This window comes from Oncorhynchus mykiss, chromosome 13, assembly GCF_013265735.2.
Source record: "Oncorhynchus mykiss isolate Arlee chromosome 13, USDA_OmykA_1.1, whole genome shotgun sequence".
In the NCBI taxonomy this organism is placed as follows: domain Eukaryota; kingdom Metazoa; phylum Chordata; class Actinopteri; order Salmoniformes; family Salmonidae; genus Oncorhynchus; species Oncorhynchus mykiss.
The window spans coordinates 29,979,628-29,995,693 of record NC_048577.1 but is presented as its reverse complement, the minus strand read 5'-3'; the positions used below and the strand labels follow the sequence as shown (position 1 = coordinate 29,995,693).

At 41.5% G+C, this 16,066-nt stretch overlaps 1 pseudogene; it reads right to left on the bottom strand.

Annotated features, from left to right (window-relative positions):
- LOC110485133 overlaps positions 1-16,066 on the bottom strand; it is a 99,924-nt pseudogene that overhangs the window by 42,480 nt on the left and 41,378 nt on the right.

Below are 16,066 nucleotides of genomic sequence, written 5' to 3'. Positions count from 1 at the left end.
TTCTTACGGTTGTCGACAGGTTCTCTAAGGCGGCTCATTTTATTCCCCTTGCTAAGCTTCCTTCTGCTAAAGAGACGGCACAAATCATCATCGAGAATGTTTTCAGAATTCATGGCCTTCCGTCAGACGTCGTTTCGGACAGAGGTCCGCAATTCACGTCTCAATTTTGGAGGGAGTTTTGCCGTTTGATTGGGGCTTCCGTCAGTCTCTCTTCCGGCTTTCACCCCCAGTCTAACGGTCAAGCAGAACGGGCCAATCAGACTATTGGTCGCATCTTACGCAGTCTTTCTTTTCGCAACCCTGCGTCTTGGTCAGAACAGCTCCCCTGGGCAGAATACGCCCACAACTCGCTTCCTTCGTCTGCGACCGGGCTATCTCCTTTTCAGAGTAGCCTCGGGTACCAGCCTCCGCTGTTCTCATCTCAGTTCGCCGAGTCCAGCGTCCCCTCCGCTCAGGCTTTTGTCCAACGTTGCGAGCGCACCTGGAAGAGGGTCAGGTCTGCACTTTGCCGTTATAGGACGCAGACTGTGAGGGCTGCTAATAAGCGTAGAACTAAGAGTCCTAGATATTGTCGCGGTCAGAGAGTTTGGCTCTCCACTCAGAACCTTCCCCTTAAGACGGCTTCTCGCAAGTTGACCCCGCGGTTCATTGGTCCGTTCCGTATTTCTCGGGTCATTAATCCTGTCGCAGTTCGACTTCTTCTTCCGCGATACCTTCGTCGCGTCCACCCGGTCTTCCATGTCTCCTGTATCAAGCCCGTTCTTCGCGCCCCCGCTCGTCTTCCCCCCCCCCCCCCCCATCCTTGTCGAGGGTGCACCCATCTACAGGGTCCGTAGGATTTTGGACATGCGTCCTCGGGGCCGTGGTCACCAGTACCTCGTAGATTGGGAGGGGTACGGTCCTGAGGAGAGGAGTTGGGTTCCCTCTCGGGACGTGCTGGACCGTGCGCTGATCGAGGATTTCCTCCGTTGCCGCCAGGTTTCCTCCTCGAGTGCGCCAGGAGGCGCTCGGTGAGTGGGGGGGTACTGTCATGTATTGTCATGTTGTGTCTTTCTGTCCTTTCCTTTCACCCTGTCTCCCTCTGCTGGTCGTACTAGGTTACCGTTTCTGTCCCTCTTTCCCCCAGCTGTTCCTTGTCTTCTCTGACTACCTCATTCACCCCTTTTCCCACCTGTTCCCTTTTTCCCTCTGATTAGGTCCCTATATCTCTCTCTGTTTCTGCTCCTGTCTTTGTCGGATTCTTGTTTGTGTGTCTCATGCCTGAACCAGACTATCATCGTGTTTGCTGCAACCTTGTCCTGTCCTGTCGGAATCTACCTGTCCATCTGAGCCCACGTGTGTTCATCATTAAAGAAACTGTTTGTTAATTCGCTTTTGGGTCCTCATTCACGCACCTGACAGAGTGTGAATACCGTGGCTTTGAATAGCAAAAGCACTCCCATCAAACTCTTGCTGTGCATTATACACAGACTAAATTGACCCCTAAAACCTAGTGACACAATGTTCTGTATGACAAAGTACAATAGACGCTCTATAACCAATGATAGTCCTTTGTAGTCAAATAAAATGATTTAGGGCCTTGATCAATCAAAACCAGTAACCAGGAATACAGGATAAGACAAAGGAAAATCTAAATGATTACTATTTCCACTGTGAGAATTGATGTCACCATTGAATAATGGCAACTTCAAAGTCAACCTAGCCTGGGTGCCAGTCTGATTCTGCTATCTTGACAACTCCTTATGGAATAGTTATGCCAAATGTTTGGATTGACACTGAGTGACAAGGAGTTGGAAAGATTGTATTAACAGACTAGCAAAGGTTACTGGTTTTGATTAAATGAGGATGTGTCCTGTGAGTGTCTGCAGCTGTACTGTACCTCCTCGGACTCCTCGGGCTCATCATCTAAGTGGTCGTCGTAGGAGGAGTGGTCCGGGTTGCTGGCCTTGTCCAAGAGCTCGATGGCCAGCGTGCGACTTAGAGGTTGCGAGACAAAGGGATGCTGGGAAAACATCAGGGGACAACAATGAAGCTGAGTTCATACTGTAGGATAGCCTGGTCTCGGATCTGTTTGTGCGGTCTTGCCAATTCCTATGGTTATTGATGGGGCAATGACCATAGCAGTTGGCAAGACAACACAAACAGATCTGAGACCAGACTAACTGTAGGAGACTATGGGCCAGATTCAGTAAAGAAAAACCACGTGTCAGAAAGATTGCATTATGAGAAATGCAATCGAGTAAAACAAATTAATCATAGCTCTCAATTATTTAAAAAAATAAATTTCCTGCTGTGGTTGTTCCCTCTTGAGCCAAATAGCAGTTGAATAAAATAGGAGTTGGCTTGGCTTGGGGAAAATGTTATCTAAGATGAGATAAGATACAACTTTATCCATCCCCTTAGGACAATTAGATTCAGGGCTAAAGTGGTGCATCTGATATGAACTGACATACAAAAACACTAGACAGACAACACATTTAGGTTGCGTCCCAAATATGGGCATACGGTGCCACTTGCCTCAGACAAGCATGACACAAGACATTATCACATTTTTATTACATGCTTGTGCAATAGATTATTAAAAGGCTAAAGAGTAATGTGTAAAAGGCACTTTAAGTGAGGTAGATCTAAACAAGATTTCTAAGATAAAATATTAAAACGGTTGAGCCTGTAAGAGTTAGGTGGGTTCCTCTGTCCAAGTTTAGTTGAGTGATATACATGGTCGAGTTCTAAGAACACAAACCTCAGGCTAATAGTAAATAAGAGTTGCTATGTGGAAACTGAAGCACTTTCTACAGCACTTTCTGCAATTGCAACATCCTTTTTTGGACTGTTAAATAAATGTTTACCCACTGATTCTTTAAGAATCTTTTAAATGCCTCATGAGCTTAGCTCAACTGTCATACACCATCAGAACCCAAAATGTAAGCTTGTTTTACTTGAAAACAAACACTGTATAGCCTCAAAGTGTATAACTGGGGGCAAAATTCCCCCCTCCTGGACACCTACACCACCCGATGCCACAGGAAGGCCAAAAAGAAATTCAAGGACATCAACCACCCGAGCCACTGCCTGTTCACCCCGCTATCATCCGGAAGGCAAGATCAATACAGGTGCATCAAAGCTGGGACTAAAGACTGAAAAACAGCTTATATCTCAAGGCCATCAGACTGCTAAACAGCAATCACTTGCACATCAGAGGCGGCTGCCTATAGACATATATCAGGAATCACTGCCCACTTTTAGAAATGGATCACTAGCCACTTTAATAACGTTTCCGTATCTAGCACAACTCATTTCATATGTATAGACTGTGCTCCAAGCTATTCTACGGCATCTTAGTCACTTTAATTGTGTGTAAATATTCCATCACCCATCTCATATGTACAGTTGAAGTCGGAAGTTGACATACACCTTAGCCAAATACCTTTAAACTCAGTTTTTCACAATTCCTGAAATTGAATCTTAATAAAAAATTCCCTGTTTTAGGTCAGTTAGGATCACCACTTTATTTTAAGAACGTGAAATGTCAGAATAATAGTAGAGAGAATGATTTATTTCAGCTTTTATTTCTTTCATCACATTCCCAGTGGGTCAGAAGTTTACATACACTCAATTAGTATTTGGTAGCATTGCCTTTAAAATTGTTTAACTTGGGTTTGTAGGCCTCCATGCTCGCACACACTTTTTCAGTTCTGCCAACATATTTTCTATAGGATTGAGGTCAGGGCTTTGTGATAGCCACTCCAATACATTGACTTTGTTGTCCTTAAGCCATAACTTTGGAAGTATGCTTGGGGTCATTGTCCATTTGGAAGACCCATTTGCGACCAAGCTTTAACTTTAACTGATGTCTTGAGATGTTGCTTCAATATATCCACATCATTTTCCTTCCTTATGATACCATCTATTTTGTGAAGTGCACCAGTCCCTCCAGCAGCAAAGCACACCCACAACATGATGCTGCCACCCCAGTGCTTCACGGTTGGGATGGTGTTCTTCGGCTTGCAAGCCTCCCCCTTTTTCCTCCAAACATTACAATGGTCATTATGGCCAAACAGTTCTATTTTTGTTTCATCAGACCAGAGGACATTTCTCCAAAAAGTACGATCTTTGTCCTCATGTGCAGTTGCAAACCATAGTCTGGCTTTTTTATGGCGGTTTTGGAGCAGTGGCTTCTACCTTGCTGAGAGGCCTTTCAGGTTATGCTGATATAGGACTCGTTTTGCTGTGGATATATATACACACTGTTGTACCCGTTTCCTCCAGCATCATCATAAGGTCCTTTGCTGTTGTTGTGGGATTGATTTGCACTTCTCGCACCTAAGTACGTTCATCTCTAGGAGACAGAACACGTCTCCTTCCTGAGCGGTATGACGGCTGCGTTGTCCCATGGTGTTTATACCTGCATACTATTGTTTGTACAGATGAACGTGGTACCTTCAGGCGTTTGGAAATTGCTCCCAAGGATGAACCAGACTCGTCGAGGTCTACAATTTATTTTCTGAGGTCTTGGTTGATTTCTTTTGATTTTCCCATGATGTCAAGCAAAGAGGCAGTGAGTTTGAAGGTAGGCCTTGAAATACATCCACAGGTACACCTCCAATTGACTCAAATTATGTCAATTAGCCTATTAGAAGCTTCTAAAACCATGACATCATTTTCTGGAATTCTCCAAGCTGTTTAAAGGCACAGTCAACTTAGTGTATGTAAACTTCTGACCCACTTGAATTGTGATAAAGTGAATTATAAGTGAAATAATCTGTCTGTAAACAATTGTTAGAAAAATTACTCGTGTCATGCACAAAGTAGATGTTCTAACCGACAAGCCAAAACTATAGTTTGTTGACAAGAAATGTGTGGAGTGGTTGAAAAACGAGTTTTAATGACTCCAACTTAAGTGTATGTAAACTTCCGACCTCAACTGTATATAGTGTATTCTATACTATGCCACTGTATCTTAGTCCAATGGAACTCTGACATATGTATATAGTCTTAATCCATTCCTTACTTAGATTTACATGTATTTTGGGTATATGTTGTGAAACGGTTAGATATGACTTGTTAGCTATACTGGACTGTTGGAGCTAGAAGCACAAGCATTTTGCTACACCCACAATAACATCTGTTAAACACGTGTATGTGACCAATACATTTTATTTTATTTTAAACATGGTTAAAACAGTTGATACAGTATCATTATTCCTTGAATCCGCTAGCTCATTCTATTAATTTGAGAGTGGTTCAATTTCTCCAGCACCATTCCTCAGCTGTTTACAAAAACAGTAGCGGGGTCAGTGCTTGTTATTGTTTGAACTTCATATTGCCCATTTAACCAGCATATGTACAACAACTGCAAAGGGGGCTCTATTTCCAAATATTCACACTATTTCACCCAATCTTGACCTTGAACATTTGAAAGACTTCCTTACAATACTCTTTGGGTTGTCATTGAGGCAACCAAATCCCTTGATCCACACAATGACATCACTACAATCACATTGCTGTTATGTAGCTCAGGCCAAGATCATCTTACCTGCAGCAGCTTGTCTGAGGAAGGCCTTTTCTTTGGATTTTTCGTCAACGATATTTTTACAAAATGATGAAAATTACTGGTCCTTGGGGAGGGAAAACAAAATTGTATTTAAAAAAAAATCTATTTCACCCATTCTATCAAGTAAATATTCAAATTTATATGCTAATAATGATCAAACCTCTTTGGGATAAAACTTGACCCCATATTATGTGTAAATCGAGTTAGGCTGTCAATTCTCCAACCACTCCCCACAAAAAAAGCCTTTCTCTGAGTCCAATGACATTGACACAAATCTGAGGCTCCTTTACCCCTATGACAGGTGTGTCTGACTGTTAATATTTTAGCAGCATTTTGATTTGATTCATTAATATTGTATTACGTCTCTTTTTCCATCCAGTTCTAACATATAAGTGTTGGGGTGGGAGAGGACGGTGTGTTCAAGTAACGAGATAGAACCGGACAGGGTTAAGGTTATGTTGCAGGCAGCAAGCGTAAAGACACTTACCACTTCACCTTGTCTTTCAACTTGGGTGGCTGGAAGTTACTTTTGGTCATAAAAAACAGGGCTCTGAGAAAAATACACAACTGCACCTTTTTTGTTTAAGGAAATCAGTCCTTTCACTTCCAATCCTTGCTTTTACTCAGTTAAAGGCTCTAACTTTCTAAACATACATTGAAAATAATTAGGATCTGCTTTCTTTACATTCTGCAAATGCATACAACGAGTTTGTCGAGTCATTGCGTGTTAGAAATATGGGACCAAATACTTAACTATTGACTACTTCAATACACTATAAGTGAATTTGTCCAAATACTTTTGACTTCAAATGGGATACTAGCTACATAAAAATGATTTCATTTCGTAACGGTAAAACAGATATGTCTGAAAATAACCTCAAGTAAAAGGTGTCATTCTGTACTGTCGCCTCATATGAAACATTTAATCTCAAATCCAAAATGCTTGAGTATAGAGCCCCAAAAGATATATGCTTCACTGTCCAAATACATGCGGAGGGTGAGTGTATACGATTCCCCTGCATGCATGGATAAGAATCCCGGCACCTACTATCCCTATTCTGTGTCTCCATTCTCTCTGTGCTCTTCATTTCATAAAGGTCTCTGTCAAAAAAAAAAAAAAAAAGGGCCCTGGTCTGATGCCAACAGGTTCAAATGCCAACCTCATCGGGTGAAGGTCGAACATGGGCGGCTGCAGCTCTGCCAGCTCGATGGCGGTGATGCCCACCGCCCAGATGTCGCACAGTTGGTTGTACCCGCCCTTCCTCTCCACGGCTGCCACCTCAGGTGCCATCCTGCACACAGGGAGTCGGCTCAGTTAAATGAACCGTTCACCACATAGCCTTGGCACAGTCAATAGCAATTAACACTACAGGGGCATCTCAACCAAGACCTCTGAACTCAACTGTATAACTCACTGTATGTGCCAATTACTCGCTTATAAAATGTTTATAAATATTAACACATTTTGTAAATATTTCTAAACTTTTGTTTAGTGGTGGCTCTACCGCTAGGGGTGCCAAGTGGGGGGACACAAATGTTTTGCCACCAAGGTCGGGGGTGGCAACCCTACCAAAACTCGCTTAATTACCCAAAATGGCTAGAGCCAGCACTGATTTTAAGTTTTAAAATGTATAAGCATTTATAAGGCTAATTCGTGAAAGTTATTATAAAGTGTAACTCAAACACTGGTCTTAAATTAATTTGATCATCATTGAAATCAATATAATCAGAATTGTTTGACTTGTTTAATAGGTTACTTTAAAAAAAAATCTATCGAATACACTGTTCTAAAATTGGATTTGATGATACAATTTAGAACAACATTATTATTACATTTTAGTCATTTATCAGACGCTCTTATCCAGAGCGACTTACTGGAGCAATTAGAGTTAAGTGTCTTGCTCAAGGGCACAGACAGATTTTTCACCTAGTCGGCACTTAACCACTAGTCTACCTGCCGCTCATCATCATCACCACCACCACCACCAAATCAATATAATCAGAATATGTTAACCCCCTAGAGTCTAAGCCCTGCCTAAGCTGGGCGGGGGTTCCACTAAGCTAACATATGGAATTATTTTAAGAAAGTCATACCAAAGATCATTTAGCTATTTGATTTAGAATTTTAAGAAATAAAATGTTTTTTTTTTTTTTAACAATTATTTGACTAAAATAAGTTTGTTCTGAAGTGCCTGTCCTACAGTGCCGTGAAAAGTATTTGTCCCCTTTCTGATTTTCTCTATTTTTGCATATTTTTGATACTGAATGTTATCAGATCTTAGATAAAGGGAACCTGAGATAACAACCCCCCCCCCCCCCCAAAAAAAAATAAGTATACCTATTTATTTAATTTACAAAGTTATGCAACACCCAATTCCCCTGTGTGAAAAAGTAATTGCCCCCTTACACTCAATAACTGGTTGTGCCACCTTTAGCTGCAACGACTGCAACCAAATGCTTCCTGTAGTTGTTGATCAGTCTCTCACATCGCTGTGAGGAATATTGGCCCAGTCTTGCATGCAGAACTGTTTAACTCAGTGACATTTGTGGGTTTTCAAGTATGAACTGCTCATTTCAAGTCCTGCTCCAACATCTCAATTAGGATTAGGTCTGGACATTGACTAGGCCATTCCAAAACGAAACATTTGTTGCTTTTTAGCCACTTTCATGTGGACTTAATTGTGTTTTTGGATCTTTGTCTTGCTAGATGACCCAGCTGCACTTCAGCTTCAGCTCACAGATGGCTGGCCTGACATTCTCCTGCAGAATACTCTGATACAGAGCAGAATGCATGGTTCCTTCTATTAAGGCAAGTTGTCCAGGTCCTGAGCCAGCATCCCCAAACCATCACACTACCACCACCATGCTTGATCATTGGTATGAGGTTCTTACTGTGGAATGCACTGTTTGGTTTTCGCCAGGTATAATAATACTACTACTACTACAACATGGAACTTATATAGCGCTTTCAAGGAAAGAACGTTGCTTTATAATTATAGAAATGAAAAAACAACAAAACAGGAGTCAAAACAAAACAGACTAAACAAAACATGAATTAAGAGAGGTGTGGGCTCAAAAAAGGGAAAGAGTATCAGTGTAAGGGGAGGGTCAGGATTTGGATACGAACCCAGTCTAGGGTAAGTGTTGGATTGGGGTTAGGGTTCTCTGCCAACTTTTACCACATATGCAGAAGTACAACATTGGCAGATGCGATGCAAAAAAACATATCCAGCTTAAACGGATGGATTTTGATGGAAATGTTTTCTTTATGCTAATTGGATTTTTGTGGGGCCACGGATATCGACTCTAGGGGGTTAAAAACCTTCTAAAATCAATCGAAGGGCACATTCATATCCTGCTTGACAAAATGGTGGATGATAGATCCATGGATAGATTCACCTGACTTGGGTATCAAGGGACAGAGAGAATTGATAGAAGGGGGAAGTGATGAAGGACATTACCGGTGTGCCGATGAAGGATTTTCTCTTTGCAATGGTCATTGTGATTTGGGCCGAGACGCCGAAGTCAGCTGCCAAGAAAATAATGAAAGATTTGAGAACCTGACTTTATAGTTATATTCCCAACAACAGTTGAAGTCGGAAGTTTACATATACCTTAGTCAAAAACATTTCAACTCAGTTTTTCACAATTCCTGACATTTAATCCTAGTCAAAATTCTCAGTTTTAGGTCAGTTAGGATCACCACTTTATTTTAAGAATGTGAAATGTCAGAATAATAGTAGAGAATAATTTATTTAAGCTTTTATTACTTTCATCACATTCCCAGTGGGTCAGAAGTTTACATACCCTCAATTAGTATTTGGTACCATTGCCTTTAAATTGTTTAACTTGGGTCAAACGTTTCATGTAGCCTTCCACAAAATTCACACAATAAGTTGGGTGAATTTTGGCCCATTCCTCCTGACAGAGCTGGTGTAACTGAGTCAGGTTTGTAGGCCTCCTTGCTAAGACACGCTTTTCAGTTCTAACAACACATTTTCTATGGGATTGAGGTCAGGGTTTTGTGATGGCCACTCCAATACCTTGACTTTGTTGTCCTTAAGCCATTTTGCCACAACTTTGGAAGTATGCTTGGGGTCATTGTCCATTCGGAAGACCCATTTGCGACCAAGCTTTAACTTCCTGCCTGACTGATGTCTTGAGATGTTGCTTCAATATATCCACATCATTTTCCTACCTCATAATGCCATTGTAAAGTGCACCAGTAACTCCTGCAGCAAAGCACCCCACAACATGATGCTGCCACCCCAGTGCTTCAAGTTTGGGATGGTGTTCTTCGGCTTGCAAGCCTCCCCCTTTTTTCTCCAAACATAACGATGGTCATTATGGCCAAACAGATCTATTTTTGTTTCATCAGACCAGAGGACATTTCTCCAAAAAGTACGATCTTTGTCCCTCTGTGTAGTTGCAAACCGTAGTCTGGCTTTTTTATGGCGGGTTTGGAGCAGTGGCTTCTTCCTTGCTGAGCGGCCTTTCTGGTTATGTCGATATAGGACTTTTTTTTACTGTGGATATACAGTAGATACTTTTGTACTTCCTCCAGCATCTTCGCAGGGTCCTTTGCTGTTGTTCTGGGATTGATTTGCACTTTTCGCACCAAAATACGTTCATCTCCAGGAAACAGAACGCATCTCCTCCCTGAGCAGTATGACGGCTCAATGATGTTCCCATGGTGTTTATACTTGCGTACTATTGTTTGTACAGATGAATGTGGTACCTTAAGGCGTTTGGAAATTGCTCCCAAGAATGAACCAGACTTCTCGAGGTCTACAATTTATTTTCTGAGGTCTTGGTTGATTTCCTTTGATTTTCCCATAATGTCAAGCAAAGAGCCACTGAGTTTGAAGGTAGGCCTTGAAATACATCCACAGGTACACCTCCAATTGACTCAAATGATGTCAATTAGCCTATCAGAAGCTTCTAAAGCCATGACATCATTTTGGGGAATTTTCCAAGCTGTTTAAAAGCACAGTCAACTTTGTGTATGTAAACTTCTTACCCACTGGAATTGTGATAAAGGGAATTATAAATTAAATAATCTGTCTGTAAACAATGGGTGGAAAAATTACTTGTGTCATGTACAAAGTAGATGTCCTAACCGGCTTGCCAAAACTATAGTTTGTTAACAAGAAATGTGTGGAGTGGTTGAAACAATTGTTTTAGTGACTCCAACCTAAGAGTATGCAAACTTCCAACTTCAACTGTTAATGTCCAAATGCAATCAACAGTTCATCATTAATACAGTGAATGTCTAATACATGTTTGATGACCATTTCCTAAGCCTGGTTCGCTCTGTAGTAAATTATAAATTATGCATAGCAATGTTGAAATCAATGAAAATCATGCAATGCTCATGTATTGTAGTAATTATACAAAAAATGTAAACTGGTGTAGGCAATATTCCCAAAAGGAATATGATATAAATTGTAGTGGTAGCACTGATATACAATTATTCCAATCACTGTCCAGGCATCTCAGACTTGATTTAGCTTACTACACACATTGAATATAAAAGCACACACGCACACACACACACACACACACACACACACACACGAAAGCAGAAGGTGCTATTCACAGCCAAGCACAATTAACAGCTTGTCAATCACAGCCAGGTGGCGATCACACACTCAACAAATTGCCATTATTCATCATATTGAAACGCAGACATCAAAGAAAACAGTTGGACGTCTGGACTCCTTACCTAGTTTGACGTACCCGTTGTCTGTCAACAGTATGTTTGCTCCCTTTGTGCAGATAAAATAAAATTACAACTTCAATGGATTTGCAGTTGCATAGGCCTATGTAAGTGTTTAGTACGTTTATACATATGTTTTCTCAACAACGTATCAAATGTCTTACCAACTTGTATCTGCACATTTTCAATGCAGTTTCATATATGCAGCAGTCTCTTAACAAGGCTATCTATCGAACGAAACTTTGCATGGGAACGACCAAACGGGACAAGCCTGAAGTGACTTTGAAAGATGTCTTGTTGGGGATTCAAATGGTGGCTATTAGTGTCAGAAATGTTTTTATAATGGCTATTACACCGTCTGTGCCAAAAAATTCCAGAGGAACACACTAAACTACTGTAAATGTTTTTTGTACATGTCTGGGTGAAGGTGTTGTTGGTCTATTTGTGTGTAGGTACAAGCTTGTGTAAAATGATTTTCTTGAAAAGGACAATAAACTGTATTCTATTCGATCCTAATCTACACAATGCATTCCTGCTTGAAATGGTTATTGTTCCAGTCCCACCTTACCTTTGTGCACTCAATTCTATTCTATGCAATGGAACCTGGCATTTTCCCATCTTACCTTTATGTCTCTGTGCATTTTCCCTTTGTTGTGTAGATAGTAGAGACCTTGTGAAGGGAAAAATGCAGAGAGTGAGTCAGTCCATTGACCTCTTCACAAATAATATCCCATCCTAATATGGTGTCCCTTTTTAGCCAATTCACATTCAACCAAAATCAGCCACATACCTTTCCAAAGCATAAGAGAACTGTCATTTTACCAGAAAAGCAATAGTCTGTTTACTTATTTTTTTTGCGATTTGTAATAAAGGATTTATTATGATATAATAGTTGTGTGTATCAAAATCGAACACATCAATGACAACAATAGTCCTACGATGTTGCTATTGCTAACGGCTGTTTTCAATCTCAATCGAGTGGATGGATGAAATCAAAGGCAGTTCAAAGGCTTTTAGCTGAAAGACATCTGTCTGAAGAAGAGTGAATGCTCGAGTGCTGGAGGAGGCAAAGTGAATGGACGTACCTGAAGAGTTTCTCGAGACACGTAGGCTATTTGTGATTCTGTAAGAGGCCCGGTCACTGAAAGATAAGGAGAGACATGGTTGGAGCCTGAGAAGCACTGGTGCTTTATTAAAAGGTTCCTCGCCATTGGTTATTGAGACAACATCTGGTACCTGAACTCAAATGTATCATGTATTTCATTAATATTATTTCAGCTAAAGGTCTTATGTGGGCACACATCAGCATTTCAAGTTACATCAATATTGCTTGTTGGTTAAATTTGCCCCCAAAAATCATCAATGTACAGTTTTTGTGTCATTTAACCTCAGCTTCAACCACTTATCAACAATATGGGTTCAAGGTGGGCAATGTAGGTTCAGGGTTCACAATTGGATGTTGATCTGACAGCTTTACCTGGCAACGTTAGGTTATTTGAAGGTCATTATTGGGACTCTAGAATAGTTATGACTGGACTGAACAGACCAGCCACAACAGGACCCTATTAAAACAGAACAAAAATATATTTGCTACTGAATTAGACAGAGCTAGATTCCTAGGTTGTTCTTAGATTTCAATAACATGTGTAGTACTATACAGTAAATTGCATATTCTCAATGAAATCGCCTGTATAAACAAATAAAATAGCAGTCTATTCAAACATGATCCTCTGGAATTGACTCACATGTCTGTCTGTCTGCCTGCCTGCCTGTCTGCAGTTTGAGTGAGAACACGCATCGTACTCCACCCTTCTCCAATCCTAGGCTGTGTGGGAGTGCTTTGGCCATAACATTGAGAGACTAATCTTCTTAAAACGTTCTACTAAGTAGATTGCAAGTCATGATAGCACCAGTTTATTGGGGTCTGATTAAAATATGCAGTTAGTCACATGACGGAGCTAATTAAACTAACTTTCTCTTAAGGCTCTAAGGGGTATATCAAAAAGCAGGGTCACCAAGTTAGCCAGTTGAATCAATTATAACATTCCCATTTTATTTTTTATATTTTTACCTTTATTAAGAACAAACTGCCGCCTTGTTCAGGGGCAGAACGACAGATTTTTACCTTGTCAGCTCGGGGATTCGATCTTGCAACCTTTCGGTTACTAGTCCAACACTCTAACCACTAGGCTACCTGCCGCCCCTTTCAAGCTTATCTTTCCAAAAAATGAGGAATTTACTTCCAAATAGTTACACAGGTTAGCTGGCTAACTCATTGATCCTGTTTGATGGGTTCTGACTTCTTAACTTGAAACATTGTTAATCATCAGGTATCCTTTGGAAATGAGAAGGGCCAGTCTGGTTTCTACACCAGAAGTTAATGGTTATCTGTAGGAGGAATGTCTATGGTGGAGTCAATTAAGGTTGGACATGTGTAAAGGAAAGGCAATCACACGGTTGCGGTCACTGATAAGGGTGGAGAGCTATGAATTAGTGAGTAATGGGGGCAGAGGTCATGTAACATGAATGGAGAAGGAACAGTTTATTACCCGCATCACTTAACTTCCTACCTAGCAATAAAGATGTAATGTTTAGAGGGAAGGAGGAGACTTAACCCAAATTGGGGTATATATACTTGTGCTGGTATAAACATGTCTTTGTCAGTTCAGCTGTCTGACCCATTGGGTGAATAAACTTGGTTTGAGATTTACTAATCGTCCATGAGTTAGAACCTAACATGTTTAAATTGGAAAACTCAGTCTAAAATTACCTCCTTCCTTTATATTCTTTCTTTCATCGGCACTGACCTGAAAGAACCTATACAGGTGACAGCATAGGGTCTACCATACTGCTTTCACCTATCCTCCATTTTCAGATCAATGCAGATGGAAAGGAGAAAAGGAGAGGAAGCTATGTTAGACTAATCAACATGCCCCCTTAAGCCTTGTTAAGAATACCCAACAACTAAACGATGAAGGTTAAAGGAATGTAACGATGTGACAAGCCTACTGGGCATTGTGAAGGCCACGAGGGACAGTGTGCCGAGCACGTAAGCCTTCCGTTTCGGTGACCCTCTATGTACTCCGGAGACGGAGCCTAGGGTTGGGGACATTATGAGCAGCGTGTCGTCTCCGTGGCAGCGGGGAGCCGATATGTGGGAGGATGAGATCAACGGTAGTTGGTGGTGTCGACTGCTGTTCCTGTCTCTCTAATGAGGAGCCTCGCAGCCAACTGAGCCCAGCACAGTCATTAAGAGCAGAATCAACACCGTCTCTGTGTGAGTGTATGTATGTGTCTGTGTGTGCGCAAAAGTGCAAAAACAGCTGCTAAAGACGGCCACCCTAATGACCTGCTTTAAATGGGCAATCTGCAGTTCAAACAATTACAAAGTGGTCACGCCACCAGTACTTTCGTAAATAGCTCGGGGATGGGGCTGAAGAAATGTAACTACTCAAATATATAGATGGAGCTATGGATGCAAAAACTGACCATCCATGACATCAAACTTATAGTTTTAGCCATGTTTTAAATCTATACAGTGTTTGTTTACAAACATTGGAGTAAAACCAGCTTATATTTTGGGTTGTGATGGGGTAAGACAGTTGAACTAAGCGCGTGAGGCAATTTATAAGTTATATTCTTCTAGAATAAAATGGATATATCATCTCTTTTAAAGTCCAAAAATGGACGTAGCAACTGCAGATTTTCCCTTTAACGACCAAGACAAGAAGAAGAAAAAGCGTACTAAGAATCTGTTAACTGTCTGTCTGGTTATGTGGTAGGAGCTAGGTTACATCCAACATGGCAACCGATTCCCCCTGGGCCGTAGTATAAAGTAGTGTACTATAAAGGGAATAGGGCGCCATTTGGGACGTACCCCTAGTAAGAGGACGTCTAGCTTGAGTGAGGAATTAGCTTAAAACCACACACCGAAACATATTGAATTTGGCTTCATCGAACCGGTTGAGCCAGCTGTCATTTTTCAAATGCTTGTGTGTTTTGTGTGTGTATGTGTGTTTGTGCACTGTATGTTGTTGTGTGTGCTTACCATGATATATGTATTGTAGGGACCCTCCCCCGCAATATTCCATACATATCCATAATTTATCTCTCCTGTAAAGAGCAAAAGGAAACAAATTACATTACAATCGATACGGTACGGCTCAAAATAGTCAGAGTAAAAAGCTAAAGCAAAGAGGCAGGGTGGAGTCTGGGGGGGGGGGGGGGGGGGGCAGAGAGAGAGTTTGGATGAATGCTTTTGGGAGTCTTTTTCTAGGTTGTGACACAGCATGATGCGGTTCGGCTATTAGGTCACAACTACCCTCCGGCCAACCAACGCGTTAAAACTTCTTAAAATGGCCACCCTCCACCTCCCTTACCTCTTGAGCAGTTCAATACAAAGCATTTCCCCAGAGCTAGTAATTAGCCACATTGTTAGCATGCTAGCGTTAGTGCGGCTGGGCTTGGAACGGAGGCTCTGTCCGTAGCTTGGCTGCAGTGGAGAACGACTCTACGCTGAGCCTGTGTGTACTTCAAAACCTGAGAGTGGCTGAGAATTGACTGAGCCAGGACAGGGGTGGAGGAGGGAAGGGTAGGTTAGGGATGGTGGCGGAGGAAGCATGGGGTGCAGACCTTTAAATATGCTACCTTAAGTAACTGCCAAAGTAGGCCACGATGTTAGAGTGCTTGCAGTCCTTCATCATGACGATTTCCTGCTGCACCACCACAAAGTCCTCCCCTGTGGAGAGACGACAGACGTGAGGCAAGGTGAGAAGAGAGACAAATTAACATAC